The 15,055-nt window shown below is 37.3% G+C and overlaps 1 protein-coding gene and 3 pseudogenes across 3 annotated transcripts in view; 3 read left to right on the forward strand and 1 right to left on the reverse strand.

The window, feature by feature from the left end:
- LOC149109381 (uncharacterized) overlaps positions 1 to 15,055 on the forward strand; it is a 124,329-nt gene that overhangs the window by 42,323 nt on the left and 66,951 nt on the right. The window lies entirely within an intron of this gene.
- Positions 1 to 15,055, forward strand: part of LOC149109382 (uncharacterized) — a 78,325-nt pseudogene that overhangs the window by 32,542 nt on the left and 30,728 nt on the right. The window lies entirely within an intron of this gene.
- LOC149109386 (uncharacterized) lies at positions 6,411 to 11,892 on the reverse strand (annotated as a pseudogene). The gene is made up of 5 exons (XR_016208652.1): positions 11,588 to 11,892; positions 9,127 to 9,197; positions 8,602 to 8,705; positions 7,329 to 7,438; positions 6,411 to 6,931 (listed from the first exon to the last, which is right to left on the reverse strand). The product of XR_016208652.1 is annotated as an uncharacterized LOC149109386 (transcript).
- The window catches only part of LOC149109387 (uncharacterized), a 6,648-nt pseudogene continuing 3,671 nt past the window's right edge, over positions 12,079 to 15,055 (forward strand).

The following is a 15,055-nucleotide window of genomic DNA, read 5'->3' on the forward strand; positions in this document are numbered from 1 at the left end:
TTAAGTGCGAGCCACGTCTTAAGAATGGCTGACTGTTAGGATCGAGAACCGCCGGTCAACGACCCATTTGGCAAATCGCTCATATTTTGCCCAAAGATACCCTTAGGTGACCTAATTCTAAAAATCATATTTCAAGGTTCCAGCGAATTTTCATTTTTCAGAAATTCGCGAAAATTTGAAAGCGCGGTCAAAGTGCGGTTTTTCGTGTAATAAAATGACCGAAATAAGGTGCGAGGACGAAGCGCTGGTAAAGTCTTAAAATAAATTCTATTGACTTCAAACTTCACACAAATGTGGAACAACCACTCTAATTTATTCCTCGTTTCAAACTAATATCAGAGATGTTGATATAGTTGTTTTCCGAACCATTTTAAAAACACCTATGAAGCGTGTGAAAAATAACGGCAAAATATAGGTCATGTTTAACAGCATAAAAATGCATCTGGTACCTCACTTTCCAATTATTTTACTTTACAGCCTAGAAATATCATTATTAAACATATATCATGCCAAGTTTCATGCTCGAACTCGCAGTATTTCCCTTTGAGAAAAATGAAAATCTATGTCAATGTGTTGGGCGCAAATAACACAATAATTATACACGAACAAGAGACAAATCAGTTTCAACGGCGAAAGTAAAAGGCCATCATTCATTAAAATCCCGTCAATTCACTGCTATCAATAGAAACATAATGTCCACTACATAAAAACTATTTTTAGACGTTTTCGAAACATTGCGCGTTAACTTTGTTTAATTTCCTGTCCGCCGTCATGTCTAGTCTGTCATCGCGTGTATTTCCTTAATGTAAACAACACTGTGAATGGTTTTCACGACAAACGCAAGAGATTTCCTGTAACCTTAATGTTTTCGGTTCACCAAAACGCTTTAAGTTCGTTAAGACACAATAATGGGTCAACTTGGAGTGCTGTTTAGCATTAAGGACGTTAAAGGACTGTAAATTAATCGAGTTGAAATATCTTGAAGCAAATCAAAATCGCGCCCTTATTCTAATTTGGCAAACAGCCGACCTCCGTTCAAGTTCAAGAAGTCGAGAGGTTAATTCGGCAATGTATTACCGGTACAACAACAAAATCAAACCGCGGTCATCAAAAGTGTAAGTTTAAAAGTGTAGTGGCAAGTCCCAAATAAATTTCGCCTTTCTAAAATGGAAACAAGAAGTGAAACGCTCTGACCCGAAACAAATAAACAAAATATTAATACGAACTAATTTAATCATCTGGTGTGTCAGTGTTGGCGTTAAGAGCTGGAGACCACTTAATCTTCCACTGCATACAGATATCCGAAATTTCCAGGAGCACCCCATTCCCCCCCCCCCCCCCCCCTTCCCGACTATAGCTACAACTAAGAGCCATTCAAGAACAAGAAATAATTGCTCCTGGATAGGTCAGCTTTAAGAAGCGCATTTCAATCTACTGTCACTACTTTAAACTTGTAATCGGTTTAGGTAAATTGCGAAATGTTGAACATTTGCGCAAGAGCAGTGAAAGCGTGACTGGGCTGCTCGTACGGTTGTGTGGCAACTTTTACTGAGTCTCGAATATCAGCCACGCAGCATGGTTGCCGATATGATAAAAACAGATTCCTGAGGCCCCTGATTCTTACAGCAGAAAGCTTGGGCTCTTTAAGGCAATGTGGAGTGGTATTGAGGGGAATCGACGGCTTTTAGGTATGTTTTCTGTAACATTTTCGGATTAAATTAGTTCGTATTAATATTTTGTTTATTTGTTTCGGGTCAGAGCGTTTCACTTCTTGTTTCCATTTTATATAGGCGAAATTTATTTGGAACTTGCCACTGTACTTTTAAACTTACGCTTTTGTGACCTCGGTTTGATTTTGTTGTTGTACCGGTAATACATTGCCGAATTAACCTCTCGACTTCTTGAACTTGAACGGAGGTCGGCTGTTTGCCAAACTAGAATAAGGGCGCGATTTTGATTTGCTTCAAGATATTTCAACTCGATTAATTTACAGTCCTTTAACGTCCTTAATGCTAAACAGCATTCCAAGTTGACCCATTATTGTGTCTTAACGAACTTAAAGCGTTTTGGTGAACCGAAAACATTAAGGTTACAGGAAATCTCTTGCGTTTGTCGTGAAAACCATTCACAGTGTTGTTTACATTAAGGAAATACACGCGATGACAGACTAGACATGACGGCGGACAGGAAATTAAACAAAGTTAACGCGCAATGTTTCGAAAACGTCTAAAAACAGTTTCTATGTAGTGGACATTATGTTTCTATTGATAGCAGTGAATTGACGGGATTTTAATGAATGATGGCCTTTTACTTTCGCCGTTGAAACTGATTTGTCTCTTGTTCGTGTATAATTATTGTGTTATTTGCGCCCAACACAATGAAACTTGGCATGATATATGTTTAATAATGATATTTCTAGGCTGTAAAGTAAAATAATTGGAAAGTGAGGTACCAGATGCATTTTTATGCTGTTAAACATGACCTATATTTTGCCGTTATTTTTCACACGCTTCATAGGTGTTTTTAAAATGGTTCGGAAAACAACTATATCAACATCTCTGATATTAGTTTGAAACGAGGAATAAATTAGAGTGGTTGTTCCACATTTGTGTGAAGTTTGAAGTCAATAGAATTTATTTTAAGACTTTACCAGCGCTTCGTCCTCGCACCTTATTTCGGTCATTTTATTACACGAAAAACCGCACTTTGACCGCGCTTTCAAATTTTCGCGAATTTCTGAAAAATAAAAATTCGCTGGAACCTTGAAATATGATTTTTAGAATTAGGTCACCTAAGGGTATCTTTGGGCAAAATATGAGCGATTTGCCAAATGGGTCGTTGACCGGCGGTTCTCGATCCTAACAGTCAGCCATTCTTAACAACCCCCTTTCCACCGTACTATTGAATTTACGGCCGAGATATTGGGGAACGAGATTACCGTCCTTGATACAGTGGTGGTTAAAGGAGAAAGATTAGATTTTTTTTCCCTCTTATTTAGTACCTTTTTTGTGTCAAGAGCAGCCCACTGACAAGCTGATTCCACTGGTGGCCTGTTAGTTTCTTTCATCTATTTTACTCTAGTCTTTGGCAATAGGGTTTCCCCACATCGTTTTAACTTTCAAATAAAATAAGAACAATTTATGATAAGAACAATTTTTAAATAAGGTGCATTCGTCACATGAGTGGTTTTCAGGACAGCCCTGTATACAAAACAAAACCAATAATAAAGTAGCTAAAAAATATTGCAAAGACCATAAAAACTAGGTAAGAATATTGAAGAATATCTTCTATTTCACATACACTGTGCCACTGGTGGTTTTGTTCCAAAACAATGTTCACAATATAACGAGCTATATTGCCTAGTCGTCTCTCACATAAGAGACGTCCTAGGACGAGTCGGTTACTGATGCATGACCAGAGTGAATCAATTTAATTGAAGTGTGACTTTCCAAATAGAGGCAACCGCTGGGACGGTATTCATCCAACTGAATTCGTTTGCCTCCCAAACTAAAAAATAGGCAGTCGGAGACTGCATGTGGCTCTGCTACTGGTATTTGTTATTGAACTTTAGTCGGTAATCGAACTCAATCGAACCATTTGCTGTGGCGATGGATAAGTTAATTTGTAAATAAAAAATAATATCAACAACGTAACTACAATATGTAAGAGAAAAGTGATTGTATAATTTCAACGATTTTTCTGTTTTATTTTTGTTTTATTTTTACATTGGAGGTAACCTCTGTGGTAACAGATAGCGTGTTTGTACTAGTGACTGACTATTATGTGATGTAACTCTCATGATTATCAGAATGTGAATGATCTCATGAAAAAGTTCAAAAATAGAATAATTTTTTCTATCGTCATAGCGCTGTAATGCATTAGAGTGAGAATAAAGGTTTGGCTTAACCATGGAACATAATGGTCAGCACCCTCAAACTCGCATTTACAATTGTCAAAAACATAAACCAACGTGTAACAACTAATTGTAACAGATGAAGCTAGTTTTTATGAACTGATGCGTATCTGAACATTTGGTGGGCTGTGCTTTGTAAAAAATCACTATGAGTATTCAATATCAAAACAGTAACAACAAAATTAACGAGGGATACAATTGTTTGAAAAGTGACCTCATTTTCACCATTCAAACATATGGTCTGCCCATACAACTTCCATAAGAATAGCTTGCGTAGCATGTGCAAAAAGAATGAGACGGAACGCGAGAGGCCGCGCGCGGTCAATTCGCCTCTTCCGCATCTACTCTCGTAGATTTTAGGGGGGAGGGATTGGGAGGCTCTATTTCCGAAAAAACCCTGACAAAGAAAATGCATGTTTGTTCGAGTTTCGATCAAGTTAATTCCTTAAGGTGCCTCAATAGTCAAGGAAATATATAAGAATCTGAAGATTTTGTTTAACATTTGAGAGGGGGGGGGGATTTTAAACACCCCTTTCTGAGCAAAAGTCATGATGAGGGACTCGGTACAGCATGCAGATATTTTGTCACATGGCAGCTGCTCACGTGACTGCAGTCAGTTCATTTGCATTCTTTTTGTGATCGGAAGAATCGTTTGCCACATTACCTCAAAGATGGGCAAAACTATAGCTAAATTGCTGTGTTTTGGTTCATTTGCTGGTGCCTGAGCTCATCATGAAGGGCTGAGAAGGCTTAAACCTTGCCAATTCCAAAGAACTGTTTATTGGCACTGTGAATGTGACAAACTTCGACCAGATGCTAGATTCCAGCTACTGGTAGTTTGTAGTTCATGGACAAGGGGCCATAGAGCAAATGAGCCTTGTCTCAGCAGGCTTCAACTTTCAAATATAAAAGTTTCAATCAACGATGGGAGTGACTGGAAAACTTTTAGTGTCACAAGGACAAAAAAATTATTTAAGTCTACTTAAACATGGATTAAACATGTCTTAAACTCAAGTTTAGTCGGTTTAAGTTGATGTTTAAGACATTTAAACCTAGGTTTAATTTTCACTTAAACATAACTTATACTACCTTAAGGCTAAACCTTAATGTCGGTTTAAGGTGACATTAAACGTGTTTAAACCAACACATTCGTTTAAGTTACATTGAATAGAACTTAAACTTGGCTGAAACGTTCTTTTTAAGTAATGTTTAATCGCAGTAAAAGAAACTTATTCGTCAGCGCTGTTTTAATGCTCTATTAATGATGGCAATTAAACTTGTCTGAAACTCATTTTCAAGAGCTGCTTAATTGATGTAAACAGAACTTCTTCAATTCAGTCTGTTCTTTGTTGTCATGTTTATGGAAATACTGGCTCAAAATTTGCCTCTTCATTTTCTTTTTTTAATTAATAATAATGATAATATTGGATAGTGATTTGCTGTAATCAACTCAGTTGTTTTCGTGATTACAATTGTTTGTAGAAACACCAACCCAGTTATTTACTGAAATACCACCCATGTTTGTACACAATAACAGTTTTTTCTTTTTCAAGTGTCTTTTATTCACAGCATATGATCGTGAAGATTAAATTCCAAAGGTAATAAATAATCCTATGTCAAGTACCATGTGTATATAACTTTTACATAACAAAATTCTCCTATCTGCTAACCATTGATCACAGGTTACTAAAAAAATAATCTGCAATGTTTGCTTTCTTGAATAGAATGAAAGCATACTTCTTGTAGGCTTAAATTAACAGAACTACTCTTAACTTTCTACAAAATAAAATACCAAAATACACTCAGATTAAAGAGTGCAATGTCTGTAGTGTTAACCTCTATGTGTTAGGCTTACACCTGAGGGGAGGGGCCATTATTGGCTTATTAGAAGTTTATGCCCCACTCTCCCCTTCCTTAATTGAAACTGAACTTGTCTATGATAAAAATATAAACTTAAGTAGGTGATAGTAATTCTAGTAATTATATTATTCTTAAGTGCTCAGTGTGAGAATGGCTTGAGGCTTTTTGATATGCCTTGGTCTCTTTTTCACTACTCTAGGCACAAGCACTTAGGCAAAGTCAAATGAAGTTGAAACACAAAATTCAACTCTCCAATAAGGAAGCTAACACTTCCCTGTTTCACAAAGTCAAATAAAACTTTGAATGTCTCACTGTCACAATTTTATTTTGCAACCAAAGCAAGCAGAAGTTATTCAAATGATGATCTGGGGTAGCCAGTGCTTGTAACCTTGCAGCTATTTAATTTTGTAGGGGAAGGAAGGGTACACACAGTCACGAGTGACATAAACTACACTGATAATATCATGGTTGACAAGTCACTCCTTAATTTTGCATGAAATTTCAGTCTTTACTTATAATCACATGTGAAATAATTATTTTAAAATTTCCATAGCAATGTCTGGCATGAAACTTCTCCATTTTATAAACATGTCAAAAATCCATGATTGCAAAAAGTGTGATTTGTCACCCATGATATTAATAGGTAATCAAATGGTATACAATTATTTCACTTCCATTTTGTCAAAATTCCAATTACAAGAGTTTTGAAAAAATGTGCATGAAATTATTTTCTAATCTCACTTGTCACCATTTGATTATCTATACTAACGGGTCACTAATGATTGTCAGGTATCAGTCAGTACTGACCTGCTGCCTGACAGCTCAAGCTGGGCCATCAGGAGCAGGTCTGCCTGACATGCCACCAGAATGCCTAGGTTTTGCCATTGCCCTTGCATGCGAAGTTAGATTGTTACGATGGGCTTTGTCCAGCTTTGCTTTGATGCTCGTGAGACTTGTCCTTTCCCATGAAAACTTTCTCTTAGCATAACCAACAAGTTTCCTCTCCTTCTCTCCCGTGATGTTGTCTTCCTGGTCCTCATATTCAGATTCTTCACTGCTCATATAGTCCATGTACAAGATCTCCATTGTTAGCTGCCTCTCTCTGGGTGACATGGTTTCTTTTATAAATTCAAAGCTAGAGCAACGTCTATCCAGTTTCTAATGAAATAAAAAAAATGGTTACTTAGATGTTCAATAATTGCAAAAGTGTAGTGGTGTATGAAATTAAATGTGTCATACATGTATCTGGAAGATAATATATCCTAAAAAGGCTTAAAATAAAACAAACTGGGTTGATTGGGGTTTATTTACATTTCATATTAAAGCACCAAAAAAGAGCAAAGATACCATGATGCCATGATAATGTCCTAAATCTATAGTTGATAGAATGCAGGGTAAACTCTTTATGTTGGTATAACATGCAATATTGTGTAACATGACATTGGTGTTCACTTTTACAGGATCCATCAAAAATAAGTAAACCCCATGATTAAATATCATTCACCGCTCACTAAATTCACTTCTGTATCAGTATACATGTACATGTAAAACTTACATTTAGCAGACGTCTATTCCTTTTGCACTTCTCTTTGTGCTCCTCCTTTTTCCCTTTCTTTATCCTTTGGTCTCTTTCTTTAAGAGTTTTGAAGTAGCGATAGAACTGAGCTGTTGAGGTAAAAAGAATCAACATTAAATACATGCATCTTCTACATAGGAATAAGAAGGATCCAAAGCACCATAACATGTTGAATCTCTTGGTATGATTAGAGCCTATCGACAAGCTCTCTAGTGGTGTATACTAGGCATAGCCAATTGATAAACCAATAATCAATATTAATCGATTCATAACAATCGATGAAGAAAAAAAGTTGTGAGCTATCGATTGGCAATAGTAATCTATAGCAACTGATTATTTGATTGGTATCGATTATTAGAAATATTTTTGTCCTTTTACAAGTTACACCAGTTGACAAAATTTGCCTATATAATAGTTTTATTGAGTTGATTTATCATAGCCTGCGTATCTTTTACAGTGACTGACAACATAACAAGAATTTACACAACTGGCAGAAGCATTTTGGGTTTTAAATATTTCTTTGCTAGTTTAGGAAACCGGAGAAAGCTCAGCCAAGAGTAGCAGCGAAAAACCCTCCAGTCTCATTGTAGTGTAGGCAGTAAGATGAACCAAAATAAACAACAGAGTCAGTGTTCTAGTGATTTCAATTATTTGTATTGGGAAACAAATGTAAGAATAGATGTTGGAGTAGACCAAAAGGAAAATATAATCTAGTACACTAGTATACTGAAGATGAACATCTCGTGTTGTTCCAGGTCTTGTTTTACACAATAACAAAGCCATCTTTTACATGTAATAGTCTGGGTGATTTTTGTCAATTTTTTATAAACTGATAACAGTCGATATTCCTGAACACAGGAATTATCGATTGTCATCGATTTTGCCAATCGACAGCAATCGGTAAAGAAATTTTTCAGTGAGTTATCGATTGTCACTGATTGCCGATATCAATTGACAACAATCGGTGATTGATATTGATTGATACCAGTTGAATCGATTGATTTCTGATAGCGATTTTTATTGATTGACTACACCTGGTGTATAGGATAACTAACTCACTCACTCGTTGCCCTTTGTAGCCTGCGGCACACAAGGCCTTAACTAAAAGCTTCTAGGATGAAAAGTCACTCAATACTTTTTATCTGCACACTTTCAGTTGTTTGCTTTTGGCTCTATCAGAGGACCTATAATTGTATTTTTGTTCTTGTAAAACTACAAAAATTGATCCTTTGTAATTACATGTATAGCCTACCTTCCATTTGCAAATCTGTCCATGGGCAGTTTTCTCCACCATGGTCCTTTTTCAAAATTTCCTTAATTCTTGAAAGGATGCCCTGGTTTCCCTCTGACTGTAGACTGTCAGAAAACAGAATGGTTCATTCAATAATAGCTAAGGTAATATTATAAAATTACATGTGGACAAAGTGACAAACTCTCATCAGTTACATGAACTATAGATAACCATACAGTTTATCATCTTTCAGGGGTCATTTGGTCTCAGAAATCACAATGGAAATTCTTACATTCTTCACTTGTGAGTGATGATTTGTTATCTACAGTGTATGAACAGGGCAAAGGCAAATTAAAGCTATTTTCTTTCTTGTCCTGTATGTCCCATCACAGGCTGTGACACTGATGGTTTTAATGCATGAATAATTATTTGCGAGGGCCATGATTATCAACAATAATATGCAGACACCTGTCTGATTTTCAGTGTGGGCAGCTGTACGCAGGCTAAATAAACAAATTGTAAACAAATTCATAATTGTAAACATACTCCTCATCAACAATGAAGCCTTGTGTAGTTTTCTTTTCAACCATCTTTCAGTAGATGAACCGAAACCGCTTCTGAAAAATAATAAAAAAATGTCGTAAATAATCTGTAACTTGAACTAGTGAGACAATCTCAGATAGTGCAGAGCGCAATTGATAGCTCTGGTACCGTAGTCCCATAAGTACTCACCCCTGCTCGGTTCACTTCCGGTTTGTGTCTACCTTGGTAGTCTGCTACGGCTTTTCCCCTTTGCAGTGTGTATGTTTCAAGGTTGTATTTTCATTCAAGGTCCAAAAATTACGCACAAATTAATTACTACTGGTGTTTTACGTTGATTTTCGTTCATTTTAAATTCAATAATACGCTGAAGCAGCAAACGTGACAATTTAGCTCTTCACACCAACTTTGTAACTTGACACCTTTGTTTTCCTCGCAAAGGCATGTAATATGAAATCCTTGTTTTCTCCAAAACATACGGAAGATGTCCTTGTTTTTCGGAGATAAATGAAAGAAAGTTAAATATCTGATGTAGTGATGAAGAAACGGAACAGAAACGATGTTTTACTAAAAGTGCAAATTTTTACCGATGAACAAGAACTAATTTAATTATCAGATAGTCACGAAATACCATTTTCTTTTTCTGTTGCCACCCTTGTTGTTAACAATAAAACAATTCAAAATTAACACACAACGATATTGATGGCTGAGAAGCGTTTCAACGAAAAGTATTGAAGATAAACAGCGCTACCTGGCCGATATGAATGATTTCCTCAAAGGCTGATTAAATTAATTTGCGCTTTCATTAGGTGCCACGGTGTCTGCAGCAATATTTGAGCATTTTCCTGGTTTCTTTTGTTACAAATTTACAATTTGCGGAGTATTAAAGCCACTAACTTGGGAACTTTTTGGTCTCTCTTACAGACACAATTAAGGCAAGAAATAAACAAGCCGCTAAGGAGAAGCAATACATTTGAACCCTGACAAGCACACTATTGTAGATTGAAAACAACAGATGATATTTGTTGAACGGACCTGTGTGTAATTCTTAAAGCTACGCAGCCACAGTAACGTTTCACTTTTGCAATAAAAAGGGACAATTGGCGCTACCTGAAAAACAACTGCCGTCCTTGGTCACATGACATGATATATAAAATACCGCGCGGAAAGATAGTGTACAACATTAACGACGCTAGAATGCATGCGTCTTACATGTTGAGCTCTACCATAAGGAAAACCGCTCAACATTTGTGCGCGATTCCTATGCAATGTGTCCTTCACGTAATATAGAAGCCACGAACGCTAACTAATCTACGCATGCGTTTAGGGCAAATTGGTTTTGTTCTAAGGAGAATGGTACCACAAGGAGAGCAAGGGGTTACCTGAAACAAATATATAGCTTTGCGATGTTCAAAGCTAAGTGACGGCGAGGAAATGTGTTTTACGTAGAGTACACATGTACCTTTCCCACCCTACCCCCATTACTTCCTTGCCTCTAGACTAATTAATTAATTGAAATTAATTAATTAGACAAACATTAAAGTTTACACCTTAGCGCCATAGGGCCATAGCGCCATAGCGCCATAGGGCCATAGCGCCATAGCGCCATAGCGCCATAGCGCCATAGCGCCATAGCGCCATAGCGCCATAGCGCCATAGCGCCATAGCGCCATAGCGCCATACCGCCTTAGTTCCTTAGCGGCAGGCAGCTCCCATAACCATCCCAATAGTGCACTCTGCACTAAAAATCAAGAAACGTTCACTTTAAGTCTCTCTGTCAACTGTGACTCAACTGTTCTGCTTAACAAGCTTAGTAGAGGTTTTATCATATTATCCCTCCATCTTAAAAATCCAAGCCATCCTGCTTGAGAATAAAATGGAATTTCTTTCTTGGAACTAAGAAACTTACGACACCTTTTCCAGTTGCATAGAATATATATCATTGATAGTAAACAGGTAGAGTGTTTTAAAAATTCTTGAGGACCAACAGGTTATCAGGATCATAAAAAAAAGAATAAAATAACAAACCAAGCTTCCTGACTTCCTGAAACACAACTCAAGCCTGGATGAGGAAAGCAATAAGCTCAGCAATGTTCCTGAATAGCACACTAACTGAACTTGTAAATCAGCCTTGCATCCCAACATTGCAGAGTTACGATCAATAAACATAACAACAACCTGACTTTCCTATCCTTTCCCGAGGGTAGGACTTGTCTACCATTAAGCCTGTTCACTTACATTTATAATTACCATAAGTCCTTTCCTTTTCAATGATCTTTTCTCATTTGAAAGCTGTGATCTGGATATTCATAATGGCAAGCTTGGCGGTGTCTTTGAAGACACGTTTTTTGGCGTCTACTTTGTTTTGTGATCTACATTGTAGCCCGTGAGAAAGTTTGAAACAAAGGCAACGACCCTAGATCGAAAGCAATTTCTAAGATCTTTAGAAGATTAAAATACACTTTACCTTTAAATCGTTAGGGATTTCCACACTAGATGCTCTGCTTTTCGAAGCTCGTTTGTTCTTCATAACTCGTTCTTGCTTAGCAAGTTCGTTCCTTAACTTCGTGTTTTCGAGCTGAAGGTTCCTATTGTTTTCTTCCAGTTTCTTTTGGCCTTCCAAAATCGAATCGAGCCGCCTGTTCATTCTCTCCATGAGAATAAGTTGTCTCTCTTGTGCTGCACTGCTCTGGTTCGTAGCCATTGCGACCGTACACGTATGAAAACAATGAAAGCAGATGAAAGCACAGGTTTCGGTGATCGAAGGGAACTCAAACACAACTGAATTTCGGCGAGCTTGTGAAGGTGAGTTGTCAAGAGAGATCAAACATCCCGCGATTATAGTTGTGGAGATCTGATTGGACGTTCCACGCAATAATTCATGACGTGGGGAATGTTAGACTTCTCACATGCGTGCGCATGAAAATTTGCATGCGTTCGCGCGTGTTTCGCGCGGAATCGAGGATCGTTGTGTATAAACAATCTCGTGTAAAGATGGCTTCTGTGTCTTTTAACCCAGAGTTTCCTTCTTTAAGTGCCGAAACCCCGGTTTCTTTCTTCACCAATCAGTGCGATACTTGTGGAAAGACTCTTGCACATTCTTCTTCTTACCGACGACATGCAAGAACACAGTGTGATACTCAAACTCGGAAACGCCGCCGTAAACTTTGGTTGCCCGATGAATCTGACCGATCTGACAAGGAAGATGAAGATGACGGAGTTGCTCCTCTTTTAAATACACTTGAATGTGAAACCGAAGGTAATATTATTTTTGTCTGTATCTTTTCCCTTCACTACGAGGCTAAATTTCAGCACAAAATTTACACATGCTTGACAGACCATGAACAAATCACAAAGAACTCAGTGTTGTAATATTTAGCTCCAACAGCGCATTGAGCTCATACATTGTTGTAATTTCCCATTAAGCTCTGCAAAAATAAGCATGGCAGCGTGTGGAAATTTTGAAATCCTGAAATAGCAGAAGCAAAATGCCCAGCATTTAAAACAGACAGGAAATTTCTAATTTCAAATCACAAAGACAATTTAACACAGACACCAACTTGTGATTTGGAACAAAACTGTTTTCTAGTCAAGATTCCCTTACCCTGTTTATGGTCAATGTTCTTTAATTATAATGGTAAAATGATACATGCTTGTAATACCACTGACTGGAAGCTGGCCGTAATGGCCCAGCGGTCAGGATTTCTGCAGGATTGCCCCACGTGGGAGTCACCTGTTATAACGTTTTTTTTTTTTTTCAGGTTGTTACTACATAGAAAATTTTCTAAAATTTTTAAAACCTTGACTACATGTAGCTGCCAGTCATATAGCCACAGCGATAATCTTGATATTATTCATTGAACCTCAGACTATGTGATTACGAGGATAATTATGGATAATTATGATGTTGTCTTTAAGGTGAAACAAATACTAAAGAAGATATTGCAAGGGTGATCTATTTAACCAGGACTCTGGTGAAGAAACTGCAGATTGTGATGATAGAAATGAGGTAAAGTCTACTGTTACATGTACATGTTAATTAACTTGGCCCAAACGTTTTAGCAATAGCACCAGCAGGCAGGAATTTCGGCAACCAAAATTGATTAAAATGAAGCCAAATAAAGGTGCTGAAGACTCCCCACTTACCTAGCTTCCCTGCTCAGCATCCTGTAATTTATTTCAGGTTCCTCATGTTCAATACACTGCAACGAAACTTACTAGCTTCAAGAACCTGTTTCCCTTTTTAAGCTTGACAATTTTTTTTTACAAAAATGGTGGTTAAATGCCAAAATTATATCCTGCAGGTTCATAATCACTACATGTAGGTTCTTACAGGAGCACTTTTACTGAATGACTCACAGCTTCTTTGACAATGTTATGACAAACTTCCAGACCAATGACAGGTCAGATACATGGAAAATGGCAATTTCCAGACGGCAATTTGTTTTATACAGTAACAAATTGTCCACTCTCGCTCGTTGATCCATCACATAAATAATTATAAATTACAGTAATAGCCCACGTATAAGAACCTGGGTTTTAAGAACCTGTTAGGCTAAAATTTTCACTTTAAGTCCCCTCCACATAAGAACCCATTAAGGCTAAAATTTTAAGTTAGGTCCTTATCAGTGGGGTTGCTGTAAAAGTTTATGGGTAGAAACTGCTGAATTAAGATCATTATCTATTTAAAAGTAACTTGACAGTGTAAAATGGGGTTTACTAGCCTTCACGACTTCTACGGTTCGTGTTATTTGTACATTTGCCGTTGTCTGTTCAGTCCCTCGACCTTTTTGTTGCTTCACTCGTGTTTATGAAGGGTACTTCATGTTGTCTGATGACAGCTGATGGCTCGGATGATGATATGATCAAACGTCAGGAGCTAGAGCCATATAGTTTTTAATTTATTTTTTTCATTTCTTCTTATTGCTTGAACTTGTTATGAATTTGGTATCAACATGAGTTTCTTTGTTGTGTTTTGTTAAGGACATATACTATACCTGCACTGAACTGCCTATAGGCATTGCTCTATGGTACAAATAAGTGATTTAGACTTTTATTAAATCCATTTTGAAATCACTGGTTATCCTTGCAATCTGATTGGCTCTCAATGGTGCGATTTATTCACGAATCGCACTATTTTTTGCTCTAAATCGCATCTTTTTCTCAGCCATTGAGAATGGCACAGTAAAACAAATCAACCAATCAGATTTCAGTATTAGTTTAAAGTAAACAATAAAATTTCAAGAAAATGAGAGGCAAAAAGCCATTGTATGGAGAATTTAGCAACTACTATTGCCAAAACTTTGTTGTTACTGTTGTTTTTTTTTTTCCAAAAAAAATTGACGAATGTAATTAATTACAGTTTCTAAATGACGATTATGAGCTTCCTCAGGCTGAACACCTACTTTAATGGAAGTTTCCAACTTTCAGTGTCCATTTTGACGAATATTTTGGCGATTTTTCTTCAACTTCTGCTCAAAATCCGTATGATACCGAGTCCAGTAAAACATAAACAAACTAAAACCACACAACAACAAATTCAGGGCCATCTCAAGAAGTTAGATGTTTCCAGGTTTCCGGTAGTTTCAAACGAAGCAACAAAAGAGCTCAACTCTGTCGCTGTGAATAAACATAGTCAAAATACGCCCCGCTCCACAAAACAATGAATGAATGAACGTCTTATGAAGTTGGTGCTAGTCCCGGCATCTTGGAAATATCTTGAAACAAATGGCGCCGCAAGAACTTGACAAGGTCCTGAGTATTGCGTCCTTCGTCGAGGTCACAAAAAGAAACGGAGATGATAACGAGCTGGACTCCCTTAAAATCATGCCATTAAACGGTATGAAAGAAAAACAAAACGTACCATCCACTGGGCATCGAGCACTCGAGTTTCACAACTCAAAAGAAATCCATCGCAGGATTACGCAGGATGCAC

The sequence above is a fragment of the Orbicella faveolata genome, unplaced genomic scaffold, assembly GCF_042242905.1.
Source record: "Orbicella faveolata isolate gen_17 unplaced genomic scaffold, um_ofav_v1 contig_25, whole genome shotgun sequence".
NCBI classification, from domain to species: Eukaryota; Metazoa; Cnidaria; class Anthozoa; order Scleractinia; family Merulinidae; genus Orbicella; species Orbicella faveolata.